Raw genomic sequence first — 13427 nt, 5'->3', positions numbered from 1 at the left:
CCTGCCGGGCCGGGCCTGCCCCGCCGTCCGCCATTTTCCGAGGGTGGTGGCGGCCGAGGGGCGGGGCGGGGCGGGGAGGGGCGGGGCCAGCGCCGCCAGGCCCTTCCGCCTCGGCTGCCCTGGCAACGGGAGGGGCCGGCCCGGCGTGGCCCCGCCCACCCACCGGGCCGTTTCCATGGTGACGGCGGGGCCTAGCGCCACCGAGGGTGCTGGACGCCTGTCTGTCGGTCGGTCCGTCTGTCCTCAGCCTGCCTTCCCGGGAAGGATACTGTGTGTGCAGGGACCCTGCTGGCGCACAGAGGAGGAGGGGGGAGACCCATGACCTCCTCGCCACACCTGGTGATGGAGGAAGGCTTTTGTCCACTGACAGGCCCGGGCTGGCCTGGGCCTTGGAGACTGGCGGCCCACGCCCCAGTCGATGATGGCTGAAACCAGACAGGGTTGATCACGGAAATGCTTAAGCAAACTTGGAGGAGAAAGGGCTATCGGCCTGGCAGATGGCGACTCCGAGTGCTCAAAGTGGTGGCCCGTGGGTGCCAAAATACCAGGCAGATTTAAAAAGTGTGAGATTTTGGGTTTTTTCTCACTCTTACTCTTGAGGATTAAAATTTTTTTCTGTATCATAGAATCATAGATCATATGGGGTTGGAAGGGACCTCTGGAGATCATCAAGTCCAACCCCCCCACTGGAGTGGGTCTACCTAGAGCAGGTTGCACAGGATCTTGTCCAGGAGGTTTTTGAATGTCTCGAGAGAAGGAAACTCCACCACCTCTCTGGGCAGCCTGTTCCAGTGCTCTACCACTCTCACAGTAAAGAAGTTTCTCCTCATGTTTAGGTGGAACTTCTTATGTTCAAGTTTGTGCCCATGTCCTCTTGTCCTGTCACTGGGCACCACCAAGAAAAGACCAGCCCCATCCTCCTGACTCCCTCCCTTTAAATATTTATAAGCATTGATCAGATCCCCCCTCAGCCTTCTCTACACTAAAAAGACCCAAGTTTCTCAGCCTCTCTTCATAAGAGAGATGTTCCAGGCCCTTAATATCTTTGTGGCCCTGATATGTGGAAGTTCAGTTTGTCACTTTAACCTTACAGGTTGAGATACTCTGAAACTTTGAAAAAATGCTATTATGTAATAATTTTGTAGCCAAGTATTGAACTTGGCAATGTTGTCTGTCAGAAACTAAAACTAGAAACTTAGAAGTAAAAAAGTATTTAAAGATCTCTGCTGCGTGTAATGTGGTGGGTTGACCCTGGCCAGCAGTTAAGTGCCCACCAGTTGCTCGCACACTCTGTGCCAGTGGAATGGGGGAGAGACTGAGAAGAGCAGAAGCCAAAAACTCATGGATCGACATAAAGACAGTTTAATAGATGAGGCAAAGCTGCACATGCAAACAAAGAAGAATAATAAATGTATTCACTACTTTCCATCAGCAGGCAGGTGTCTGCTGCTTCCTTTCAATACCTGAAGGGTGCCTATAGAAGAGCTGGGGAGGGACTCTTTGCCAGGAAGGCAAAGGGATAGGACAAGGGGAAATGGTTTTAAATTGGAAGAAAAAAGATTCAGATTAGGCCTCAGGAAGAAATTTTTTACTATGAGGGTGGTGAGACACTGGAACAGGTTGCCCAGGGAAGTTGTGGATGCCCCATCCCTGGAGGTGTTCAAGGCCAGGCTGGATGGGGCCTTGAGCAACCTGGTCTGGTGGGAGGTGTCTCTGCCCATGGCAGAGGGGTTGGTACTCGATGATCTTTGAGGTCCCTTCCAACCCTAACCATTCTATGATTCTATGATTCCTGGAAAGCAGGGCTTTGTCACACAAAACAGTTATGTGGGGAAACACACCATAACCATGAGCATCACACCTTCCTCCTCCTTTCCTTGAGCTTTAATTGCTGGTCATCATGCTGTGTGGTAAGGGATATGCCTTTGGTCAGTTGGGGCCAGCTGTCCCAGCCGTGTCCCCTCCCAGCTTCTTATCCCCAGCCAACTCGCTGGCTGGGCAGAGTGGGAAATTGAAAACCTGGATGCTGTGCCAGCACTGCTCAATGATAGCCAAATCCCTGGTGTGTTATCAACTCTGGTTTAGTCACAAATTAATACCACAGCATTTATGGACTGCTATGAAGAAAACTTCATCCTAGCCAGATCCAATATTGTGAACTATTGAAATTTTGGTTGAACCTTTTATGTGCTAATCTGCAGTGAAATAAAACAATGAGTGCTAGAGCTAAGGCCTGGAATGACCCTAAATATAACTAATGAAGAGCAAGTAATGTTTAAAAGCGGATGTTTCCAGTTTCCCAAGAACAAATGTAAAACAAAGAAATGAAGTCATGAAAGAAATCCTTAAAATAAATTCTCAACAGACATTAGTATTTGCCATTTGGATTATAAGGCAAGACATCGTGACAACCAGGCCAACTGCAAGCACTGTGTTCTTCAATATCAAACAAGGGATTTTATGTACAACAGGAAAGAAGTATTGATAATAGTTGAAACAGAAATCAATAGATCAATTTCCAATTCAATAGTTCATCAAGAAATGGATCCTTAGTATCTGCAAACGAATAAATTGCATTTATAATAATACTTTTCATATAGCTCCCATATTCTGAACTATATATGTTGATCATGTATGCTTGTAAAGAACTCTTACTCTTTGCTTTATTTAAGAAAAAAAACAAACCTGAATAAAAATAAGATTCCCCTTCAATTCGCTCCTGCACTTAAAACCTTTATGTGAAGACTATATTGAGAATAAAAATGTAGTAACATGTTGTTTCATTCAGCCTTCCTTGGATTGATACGTGCTGCACAGCTGTTGCCTAAGTGAAAATGTCCTGTGGTGATAAGAGACTGAATTAGCAGAGAGGATGTCAAAGCTGGAATTGCTTTAAAAGCCAAATAACTTTATTAGGAAATCAGGGTTTTTTTATAATTAGGTGCCCCATGTTTTGACAAGCATATCTTCCCTAAACATTGGCATTATTCCTGCCTGTCTTTCTCTGTGATTGCCTCCTCTGTGGTTAAGGCTGCCAATGATGTTTTTAAGAGATCACCTGCATACAGATTAGGAAATAATTTTTTTTTCTCAGTGAAATTTACGTAGTCACAGACATTTGGAAATTTAAATCTGTCTATCCTAAGCAGTCATTTTAATTTGCATAACATTATTATTGTGACCAATGTTTTCTTGCACAGCTATAGAATTAAAACAGTTAATTACTACCTGGCAGCTCTAGTTTCTTAATTAAAATTGGTCCTGTATTTTTTCTTTATGTCTGAAATATCCTAGATATTTTCTTCCTAGAGATTAAAAGTAGCAGCATTTGCCGCCTTCTTTTTGGGAGTAACTCGGGTAACGGACACGTAGTCTTTTGTTTTCAAAATCTCACTGCAGTGCGTGCTCTCCAGAAGTATCTGAAATATCCTAGATATTTTCGTCCTAGAGATTAAAAGTAGCAGCATTTGCCGCCTTCTTTTTGGGAGTAACTCGGGTAACGGACAAGCAGTCTTTTGTTTTCAAAATCTCACTGCAGTCGGTGCTCTCCAGAAGTAGATATAATTAAAATGCAAGTATAAATTATGTCTGTCCTGGGCCAGGATTGCATTTGCAGCAGCTCAGGACTAGGAGGACTAGCAGTGGGAGGGAAAGCTAGGGGTAGGTATTGCCGTGATGTGCACGCTTTGTCATTACTCTGAGAAGGCACAATATCCTTGCTGAAACCCTGAGAGGTGTCTGATATAAAGATCTGGTAACTGGGACAGCTGGAAGAGATTTTTCAGAGTTCATGAGAGCTTTAGGGGTGAGGTTTTTGCTGAAATCTCAGGATATCAGTACCTCTTGAGAACATTCCACCGTCTGATACTGTATTCTTGCTAGAACTGCTTTGGACATTTGCTGTGTCTCTCCAGCCTTTAGACTTTGAATGCCTCATTTATAGTTGACTTATCTTCAAACAGCATTTCTGTGGTAAATTTCCAGGCTTGAAATATAGTATTATTTTTTTTCCTAAGAAAACAAAACCCACACTAGAGTTGAGAGAATGAAGGTACGTAAGATAAAAACGTTAGAGGCACTTCTGAAATCACAGTGAAGTATGAAATCTTCCTGATTAGAGAACTTGTATCTTTCTTACTCAAACGCCAGGTAACTGAGTGCTGATATAACATTGTTATTAAAATACATTTGCTTTTTTTCTACCAAAAACCGCGTTCTCCTGTAAGACTGGTTTTGTGAGTCGTGGTCAGCAGCTAATCCCCTGGTTGTATTGCTTCCCCAGGAGCTGCAGCCCCATGGAGCTTGTGGTGGAAAAGGAAGCGTGCAATAGGGAGGAGGACCTCTGTGCTTTGTGGTTGTGAACTGTGTTAGAGGGAAATTTCCCATAGAAAATAACATAGGAAAAAAGAACAGGTTTGGGGTGAACACAATGGGTTGTCATGGCCCGTGGTCACAATGTACCAGCTGGTTTGCAACTGATAACATTGTATGATAAATCAAAGGAAATTTCATAGGGGCTGAGAGATTCAATTTTGGATTTTTTTAAAAAAATCACCACCAAAACAAACAGGACCTAGTGTATTAAAAATGTATCAGCATTACTAATTTCTAAAGCTTTACTCTTCTCAAGCTCTATGTGTTAAAATACTTGAATAGACTTTTTGTTATTGTTGAGGTCTAATGTTCTGCCATTTCAGCATCACTTCAACCTAGAATTTCTTTGGCTTAACTTTGCAACTTGCATTGAATTTTGTTACGTTATATCAAAATAATTGCAAAACAGCAACAGTACCTTTGTTTTTCCACTGCTGTTTGGTTGTTTCCAAATGTTCCATCACTGACCACATTTTTTTTTTTGCTGTTTATATTTTCCTAGGATATTGAAAAGATTTAATAATGTGTCATTCATTTAGGGGATCTACAAGGGACAGGTGTTTGGCTTTCATTTGGTAAGAATTGCAGACGTACGAAGTTTTCTGACAAAACAGAAACAGTAGAATAAAGTGAGAGATGAAGAGAGAACTGAGAAAAAAAGAAAATCCCCAAAACTATGACTCCAGCTGTAGCACACGAGTGCTACACGAGGACAAAATGAGAGTAGCCACCTTGGTGCCTTTGATATGAAGATACAGGTCATTTGGACCCCTGGCAACCTTAACTTTGTGGCTGACATTATGTGACCAAAGGGTTCATGGACACACAGGAAGGAACAGGGGGATTTAAGGATTTCAGGCAAATCCTCCACAGACAGTACATATGAAATAAAAAAAAAACAAAATAGATATTTCCTTATATTTTTAAAGGTATTTTTTGAAATAAAGGCTTTCTATTTTTTCTGCAGATGCTCTGCAACTCACGATGGTTAGATTAATAATCCTGCCAGCGCTAATGGATGTTTACTTCATTTTGGTGCTCTAGAAGCCACCTTCTTACCTCCCTCAGGGCAACTAGTGGGGACAGAGGCAAAGTACAGAGAAAGATGGAGATTTCAGAGGTCTGCAATGAAGCAGGTGCCGCAAAACAGACTGAAGAGATTGCAGTAGGAGAAGCGGTGATGGTGTGTTCACACAGATGTGGGAACGAGCCTGCAGGCAGCGAGTCTGTAGCAGACCTCCTGCAGTTTCTGCCAGTGGGGATGCTGCTATAGTAAAAATATTAGAAAAACTGTTCCACAGAGCTAAGGAAGCCAAATTCCCACAAACCTATACCCTCTATTCCCTATTTCTCCCTTTTTACCTCCTCCCATTAGATCCCTCTCCAGTCCCTCAGTGAAAATATCTCAGTCCCCAAATGAAAATACCAACCTCTTCCCTTCTCCCATCCTCCCTCAGGCCCTCTCAGTACCTCCAGCCCCTCTGTAAGTACCATTAGCTTTTTTGCATCCCAAGTGTCCTTGCACTCCAATATCCCATAACCCCTGTTGTGTCTCTTAACTACCTATTTTGACCCATGATCTGGACCAGGGACATCATCTGCTGCGGCTTGTCCAGAACTGCATTTATCCTGTATGGCTGGCTGGCTGCTTCCCAGAATCACGGAATCACAGAATGATATGGGGTTGGAAGGGACCTCTGGGGATAATTTACCAACCCCCCTGCCAAAACAGGTCCACCCAGAGCAGACTGCACAGGAACATGTCTGGGTGGGTTTTGAACGTCTCCATAGATGGAGATTCCACCACCTCTCTGGGCAGCCTGTTCCAGTGCTCTGCCACCCTCAAAGTAAAGAAGTTCCTCCTCATGTTTAGATAGAACTTCTTATGTGCAAGTCTGTGCCCGTTGCCTCATCCTGTCACTGGGCACCACTGAAAAAAGACTGGTCCCATCCTCTTGACACCCACCCTTTAAGTATTTATAGGTGTTGATCAGATCCCCCCTCAGTCTTCTCCAGACTAAAAAGACTCAAGTTCCTCAGCCTTTCCCTGTAAAAGAGATGTTCTAGGCCTCTAATCATCTTTGTAGCTCTTTGCTGTACCCTCTCCAGCAGTTCCCTGTCCCTCTGGAACTGGGGAGCCCAGTGGAAGAGTGAACAGACTTTGTTATCCCTACATTTCCCTCTCATGATATATGAATGAATTTTCTCTGCCTCACTCGGGCATCTCTTTGCTAAATTTGGATATCTAGCAAAAAGAAAGTAGAATTCAACTTCAGTTTAATAAAATACCTTGATAAATTGTATCAGCTAATGACTGAAGTGGACTGGATCTGATGACCTTTGAAATGTCCAGCAGTCTTGACTTTCTGTATTCCTGATGTTTTTAACAGCAGTACAGTCTCACGACTCTCCTCCAGTAGTCCCTTCAGGAAAATAACATGCAACTATTGGTAATTTAAGCTGCTGCCATCAGTCCCCAAATGGCTTGCATTTGCACTTAATGCTGGCTGTCAGCTTGGTAGAGCACCTATTGCAATCAAGGCAGAGACCTCAGAAGGGTTGTTGATGCCTCCTTCAGCCTGGGATGGATGCTCTCTAGTGGTACCTACTGATTGCACTTTGGGGGAGCTGAGGTGCCTCAGTCTTGGCACGACATGTACTGTACTCTAACAAAGGGGATTTTCTGGGACAAATTGTGGCAGTCACATCTGGTCAGACCCACTCAGATGATTCGGGACGTACTCTTGGATGTGACTGTGCGAGGTGAGGTGCATCTCTCCCTTTAAAATGCCGGGACTGTTCACAGTCACAATGGGTGAAATGAAGTGCCTACAAACCTTTTCAGGATCATTCACTGTGCTGATCAATCCAATTTTGTTTCAGTTGCTAAACCATGATGAACTAGATTACACATGAAAAAATTACGCAAACCAGGAAGTCAGCTCTCCTGATTGGGGCCCAGGTGGCCAAGAAAGCCAACAGCATCCTGGGCTGTATCAGGAACAGCGTGGCAAGTAGGGCCCGAGAGGTGATTGTCCCCCTGTACTCGGCACTGGTGAGGCCTCACCTTGAGTACTGTGTCCAGTTTTGGGCCCCCTACCATAAAAAAGACATTGAGGTGCTGGAGCAGGTCCAGAGAAGGGCGACAAAGATGGTGAGGGATCTGGAGAATAAGTCTTATGAGGAGAGGCTGAGGGAGCTGGGGTTATTCAGCCTGGAGAAGAGGAGGCTGAGGGGAGACCTTATTGCTCTCTACAACTCCCTGAAAGGAGGGTGTAGAGAGATGGGGGTTGGTCTCTTCTCCCAAGTCACAGGCGACAGGATGAGAGGAAATGGCCTCAAGTTGCGCCAGGGGAGGTTCAGGCTGGATATTAGGAAAAATTTTTTCACTGAAAGGGTTATCAGGCATTGGAATGGGCTGCCCAGGGAGGTGGTTGAGGCACCATCCCTGGAGGTGTTCAAAAGACGGGTTGATGTAGTGCTGGGAGGCATGGTTTAGTGATGATGCTCCTTGTTTGTTGTGCGGGGGTCTATTTTTGTCAGTTAGGTTGACGGTTGGACAAGATGATCTTTAAGGTCCCTTCCAACCTAGAAGATTCTGTGATTCTCTGTGATTTGGAGAGTCAACTCTCTCTACTGCTTTCAGAGCAAGGTTTGCCTAAAATCGGGGTTTAAGAGATTTGGATAAGCCCCTTATTCTATTTTCCATACAACAAGTACCATCAGCACAAGTTGTTCTGTATGGTCTCAAAAAAGTTTAGGAAACAATAAACCCTCTTTCTAATGCCCCCCCCCCCCAAAGTATTTTTAGAGCTCAAATAAAATGCAAAGGGCAAACTTTGGGACAGCGTTACAAAGGAAAGGGTGTGAGGTACCAGTAGGTGGTGCTGATACAACAGTCAGCAGGGTCTGCAGGCTGGACTTCAAAGCCAACAGTTCAAAACTTTTCCTCCCATTGCTACAGCACTTTCTAATTTTCAATATTATCATCTCGCTCCTGGGGGGGAGGATAAGAGCTGTGGCTACATACCAAGGTGACTACTAAACACTAAGTTCTATATACACAGAGAACAAAAAGACAATATATAGCAATATTTTGTTCCTCCACTGGTTCATGCGAACAGGTTAACAACAGACTATGTAGCAGTCATGGGAATTCTCAGAAGTTTTGACAAAATGCTACCAATGAACTAAAGGTCAAGTTGAGGCAGTTTGTTTACCTTCAATGCAGTTGACACCTACGGGAATACCTCTATATCACTGCAAACACACAGGAGACGTGCTTGAAACTTGCAGTTGAATTGTACAGCAGGCACTTGAAAAAGAATTCGTAGAGAAATAGCCTCTGCGTAGAATAGCATCCCTACCACTTTGGATTGTTGTCTGAAATGGAATCATTTAGCCTGTAAATTATTCAAGGAAAAATATTAAAAAAATATGTTTCCCCCAAAGTGCTCTTAATATAAGTGTCTCATGGTTACCCAGTTGCGGAAAGCATCCGTTGCCCTTGAGTCTTTTTTTCCCTCCTCTCTGCCAATGCACAGCTCTACCATAAGATAAAGTTAAATATTTATTAGGGAAAAACAGTTGAAGTACAGGCAACACATCATAAGGAATTTAATCCCAGGAAATACTAATTTGCTATTTAGTTTGCTAGTGATGATTGCAATTAATGGATTTGTGAAATTTCTGTCTCTTATAGGTAGAATTATACACAGTTCTCATGCTTCACATTATTTACCCTGACTTAGAAGATTTAGTTCCCAGTTCTTCTGGAAAGAACTAAAATTTTGTCTTTTTTTTTTTTTTTTTTTTTTTTTTTAAAGTTTTTTTCAGAAAGAGGTCATAGATAGAAAGGTGAAACATAATTTTTTTTTTTTTTTTTTTTTTTTTTTTTTTTTTAAAGATTCTAGTTGTGGAGTAATGCTCAGAAAGACACATCTAGAAAAACATAACACATTTCAACCCTGTTCTGGACCCCAAGGGATGCTTATTATTTTTGGTCTTTGTTCCTTTTATCATTTTATTACTTCTTCCTTCTTGGAACACAGTTTGATCTGATCATTTTTTTTTCTGTTAGAGAGTGAAATTAGAGTGTAGCAGGGAACATGGCCAATACTTCATCCCCATCCACTTAGGCTTTTGACCTGTAACTCAGCACAAGCTCTAGAAAGTCATCTACAGGCATCCTGTCCAGGCAACCTTTCCTTTCATTTCTACATTTTGCATTTCTCATCTTTGGCAGTTCTTTAATCTTCCCTCGTTATTGAAACAGTAAATGGAAGCAACGAGGAGGGAAAGAAGAATTAAAGGAGGTGAATAACAAGAGGCAGCTGTTGGCTGCTACTCAGCAGCCACAACAGTATCTTCTAAGCATTTACAGACAAATGATAGAAATCTGGATCTACAAATCACCCTCCCATTAATCTGCATTAGGGGGGACAACCCACGGTGGAGCTGTAGAACCTGCCACACCTTGCAAGCTGAGAAATGATGAGCCCCACCTGTGCTATTGCAGTATATGTGAACTTTGGAAGAAGACATCACCTGAATAATGTCTATAAAGAAAGAATCCTGGAAAAAGAGTCATCTCCGGTGAGTCTTTGAAGTGCTTTGTACGAAGCAAAAGCATAGGAATGCCAAGAAAGGTCACTTGGTAGGGCATAAGTTGGTAGATGGATCCTTGCAGGTTTCTGCAAACTCGAGCAGCTGGGAGTTAAATGCAACTTGTGTTTGGAAGGAAAATGTTTCTCTTCCACTCATTTCCTTTGTTAATAACGGTTTTGGCCCTGGCTCAAATCAGGATGAAAAATTAAAATCTTGAAAAATATTCATGAGCAAAATTAAATAGGTCATTTATTTTTAATGATGTCTTGGTTAGTTTAGATAGCTTGAAGTAACTTTGAAAATAAGTGACTTAGGAGAGCTGGAATCTCCCAATTAATAATGATGTTAATAGATATTTTGACAGGTACAAAATGTGGTGTTTTTTCCCCAAACTATTTTCAGGAACAAATATTTGTTGAAACCAAAGCCCTTTCCTCAATAACATGTCAGTTCTGACAATCTGTCATTTTGCAGTCGGAAAAATCACTTGAGTGAGAAATTTCTGCCCAGCTGTATTTAGAACAGGGGAGGGTCAGGCAGCTCTGCAACTCTGCCTCATTGTTCTTCTCCACAGATGACTGTGAAAATACTCTTGAGGTTCTCCAAATTCTCCTAGTCATCTAATAACCCACTTCTGAGAGAAGGCACTGCCTTTTTATGTACCCTGGTGATGTGTGAAGCTGGACAACCTCTCATTCGCCACTAATCAGTGAAGAGCTGCTGTTTTCAGGGCTTACATTATTAAAAGAATTGCTGAAGGGTCAACTCATGCTTTTGTATTGATTTGCCATTTAGGAGCTACAAGTTGTTCGTGGGTCAGCCTGCCTCAAAAAACAGCTTGTTGGGAGTTTCCTCCAGTGTGTTTGTGCAAACATCAATTTCCTCTCTCTGACTTGTTTTGCATTTAAGTAAAAGGCACTTTAAAAAAAGGAGTCCTGAAAGCTCATCGTTTTCCAGTGCGCTGTGTAATGCTACAGGCCAAACCTCCCCAGGATGGATATTTGGAGTCAGTGCCACTATGCTGGAGCCAAGCTCCCTGGAAAGACTCTTAGAATCATAGAATGGTCCAGGCCAGAAGGGACCTCCAAATGTCCTGTGGTCCTCTTCCTCCTGGAATATTTTGCATAGTCCCAATCTCATGTGCAACTGCACAAGTACTCCATGCAGGACAGGATATTTTTGGCCTTGTTTGAAATTACTTAATATTACATGGTATCATCTTCTTATTCTACTGGATCTCCATTCAATTTGCTGTCAAAACTTTGCAAGTTTGGGCACTATTCGAAACTGTTGATTTGTTAAAGGAGGCTTTTATGTATCTCTACTCTTGTGAGCGTGGAATTGCATTCAATATATTGCTGGCTTCACCAAGTAGCTGGCATTGGCCCAGGAATGAAAGACAGCAAGATTGGCAAGCCCCAGCACCTTCAGAGACACTGACATTGGTCTAGCAGAGGCAGAGCAAATGCTGTGGGTGAGCTCTATCAGCCAGTACCGCTTCCAGGAGAGGAACAATAACAAGATAGAGATCTTTGATCAACAGAGAGATTTCTTTTGTAGTGACACCACTGGCACAGCATGTCTGTGAAGCAATCAGATGCTACATTTGTATTGGAAACAAGCGAACTGATTTTTATTGTGAAAAGAAAGAAAAGGGAAAAACATGCTGAATTACCCAACAGAATATTGCTGCATCGAGTAATTCAAAATGAGCACATTTTTGGCCATTGAGGGACCTTTCCACATTTCTCTTATCAGTAATGACATTAAGCTCAATTTTCTTGTCTAAATATCCCCCGAATTTTCAAAACTCTTCTATTTCTCTCCAAATGTGAGTGGAATATTGGATTGCACAGTTAATTGTCTGGATCATTTCACTCATCAGTAGCTGCTTTCGCTGCTAACCAAGGAGGCCACTATGTGGAATTCAGATTGGAGTGTAGAGGCTTCATTGGGTGAAAAGTGTGTGCCAGTTTTAGGTGAAGAATGGAGTACAGAATTCAGAATTGCAATCCGTGACTCGATGAGTTCCTACTCATCAACCGCATGGTTATAACTGTTCATGTGTGTTCTTGGTGTGTGACAAAAACAAAGTATCATGACTTAGATTACATATCTTTAAGTGAACATTGTAACCTTACAAAAAGTTCAAGTAAGTTGTGGGGTTTGATTTAGGTTACCATACCTTTGAAGCGGTTAAAAATGAGTGTTGAAAGAGGCATAATGTACCAGGAACAGTTCAGTCATCAGAGTAATTATGCTGGTAGCACAGTCCAAAACTTTTTCACATACAGACAAACCTTGAGAGCCTTCGGGCTGTAATGTGATCTGTACAGGTTAACTATTCCGACATGGTTAATTATTGTACTTTTTGTTATGGCTGAAGGGGAAGTTTGCTAGAAATTGACAGAGGCTGAACAGAGCAAAATTCAAAATCTGAGCTCTGTGAATGTTGGAAAGTTAAGATTTACAAGCAAACTTTCTTTATTTGTATTTTATGTTACCAAAGTTATCAGTCACTCCAGTGTTTAATGTACTTACCACCCCATCTCTGAGCGAAGTCAACATGTCTGTCCTCCCAGCAATAGAAATTACCTTTATGACAGAGACGCTGATTATTTCAAGGTCACTTAAGTGGCTACAGGCACAGAAAAACGTCAAATGGTGTGTCTAAATAGTGTCTAAATACTTTGAAAAATCTGGTCATAAGTGATTTGCTTAGGGTTACGGTGCAAACCTTTCATGGAGACTTGAACTAAGGTTTTAGTTATGTCTCTCTGAAAAAGTTCAGTTCCAGAAGAATATGCTAATGTTTACCAATTTTTACACTTAATTTATTTCCATCAGTATTTGACATAGTATAGATTCTCTTTTGTTTCGCTTTTAACTTTGCTAAAATTGAAGATGAAACGGTTTCCTTCCTGCTGTAACAAACTACCTCATCCTGGAAACTTAATTCTAATACAGCATTTCTAACTTTGTGCATTTTCTGAAGATACATTTAATTCATTTGTTCTTTGACTTTGAGAGGATATGGCATAAGGTCAGTACCAAGAAGTGGTCAGAATTTTAAATATAGACTAGAGACTGGGTCCCTGCTGACATTTGAAAAATCTGAGCTCTTCCATTAACTGTATGCAGTACAGGTCAGTTAAAAATTAAGGCAGGATGGAAGTAAATTACTTCCTTCTTCATGGTTTAAGAAAAGGAAAATGAATCTGAAATTGGAGGGTTTTTTAACAAACCCGTCTAATAGGGCTGAATAAATTAAACTGTCAGGCTTTAGTCATTACACATCTTCCTGTGTGAAGCATGGAAATTGGAAGCACAGACTGTGCATATTATGTTAATACTATTTACTCTACTTGGTATCCATGACGTATCCTGGTGAGTCTAAGCTACAACAGAATTATGTCTCACAGAAAAGAAAGAGAAATAAGGTTAAT

This window comes from Calidris pugnax, unplaced genomic scaffold (assembly GCF_001431845.1).
Source record: "Calidris pugnax isolate Ruff unplaced genomic scaffold, ASM143184v1 scaffold182, whole genome shotgun sequence".
NCBI lineage: Eukaryota > Metazoa > Chordata > Aves > Charadriiformes > Scolopacidae > Calidris > Calidris pugnax.
The sequence above is the reverse complement of the archived record's forward strand: the minus strand, read 5'-3'. Positions refer to the sequence as shown.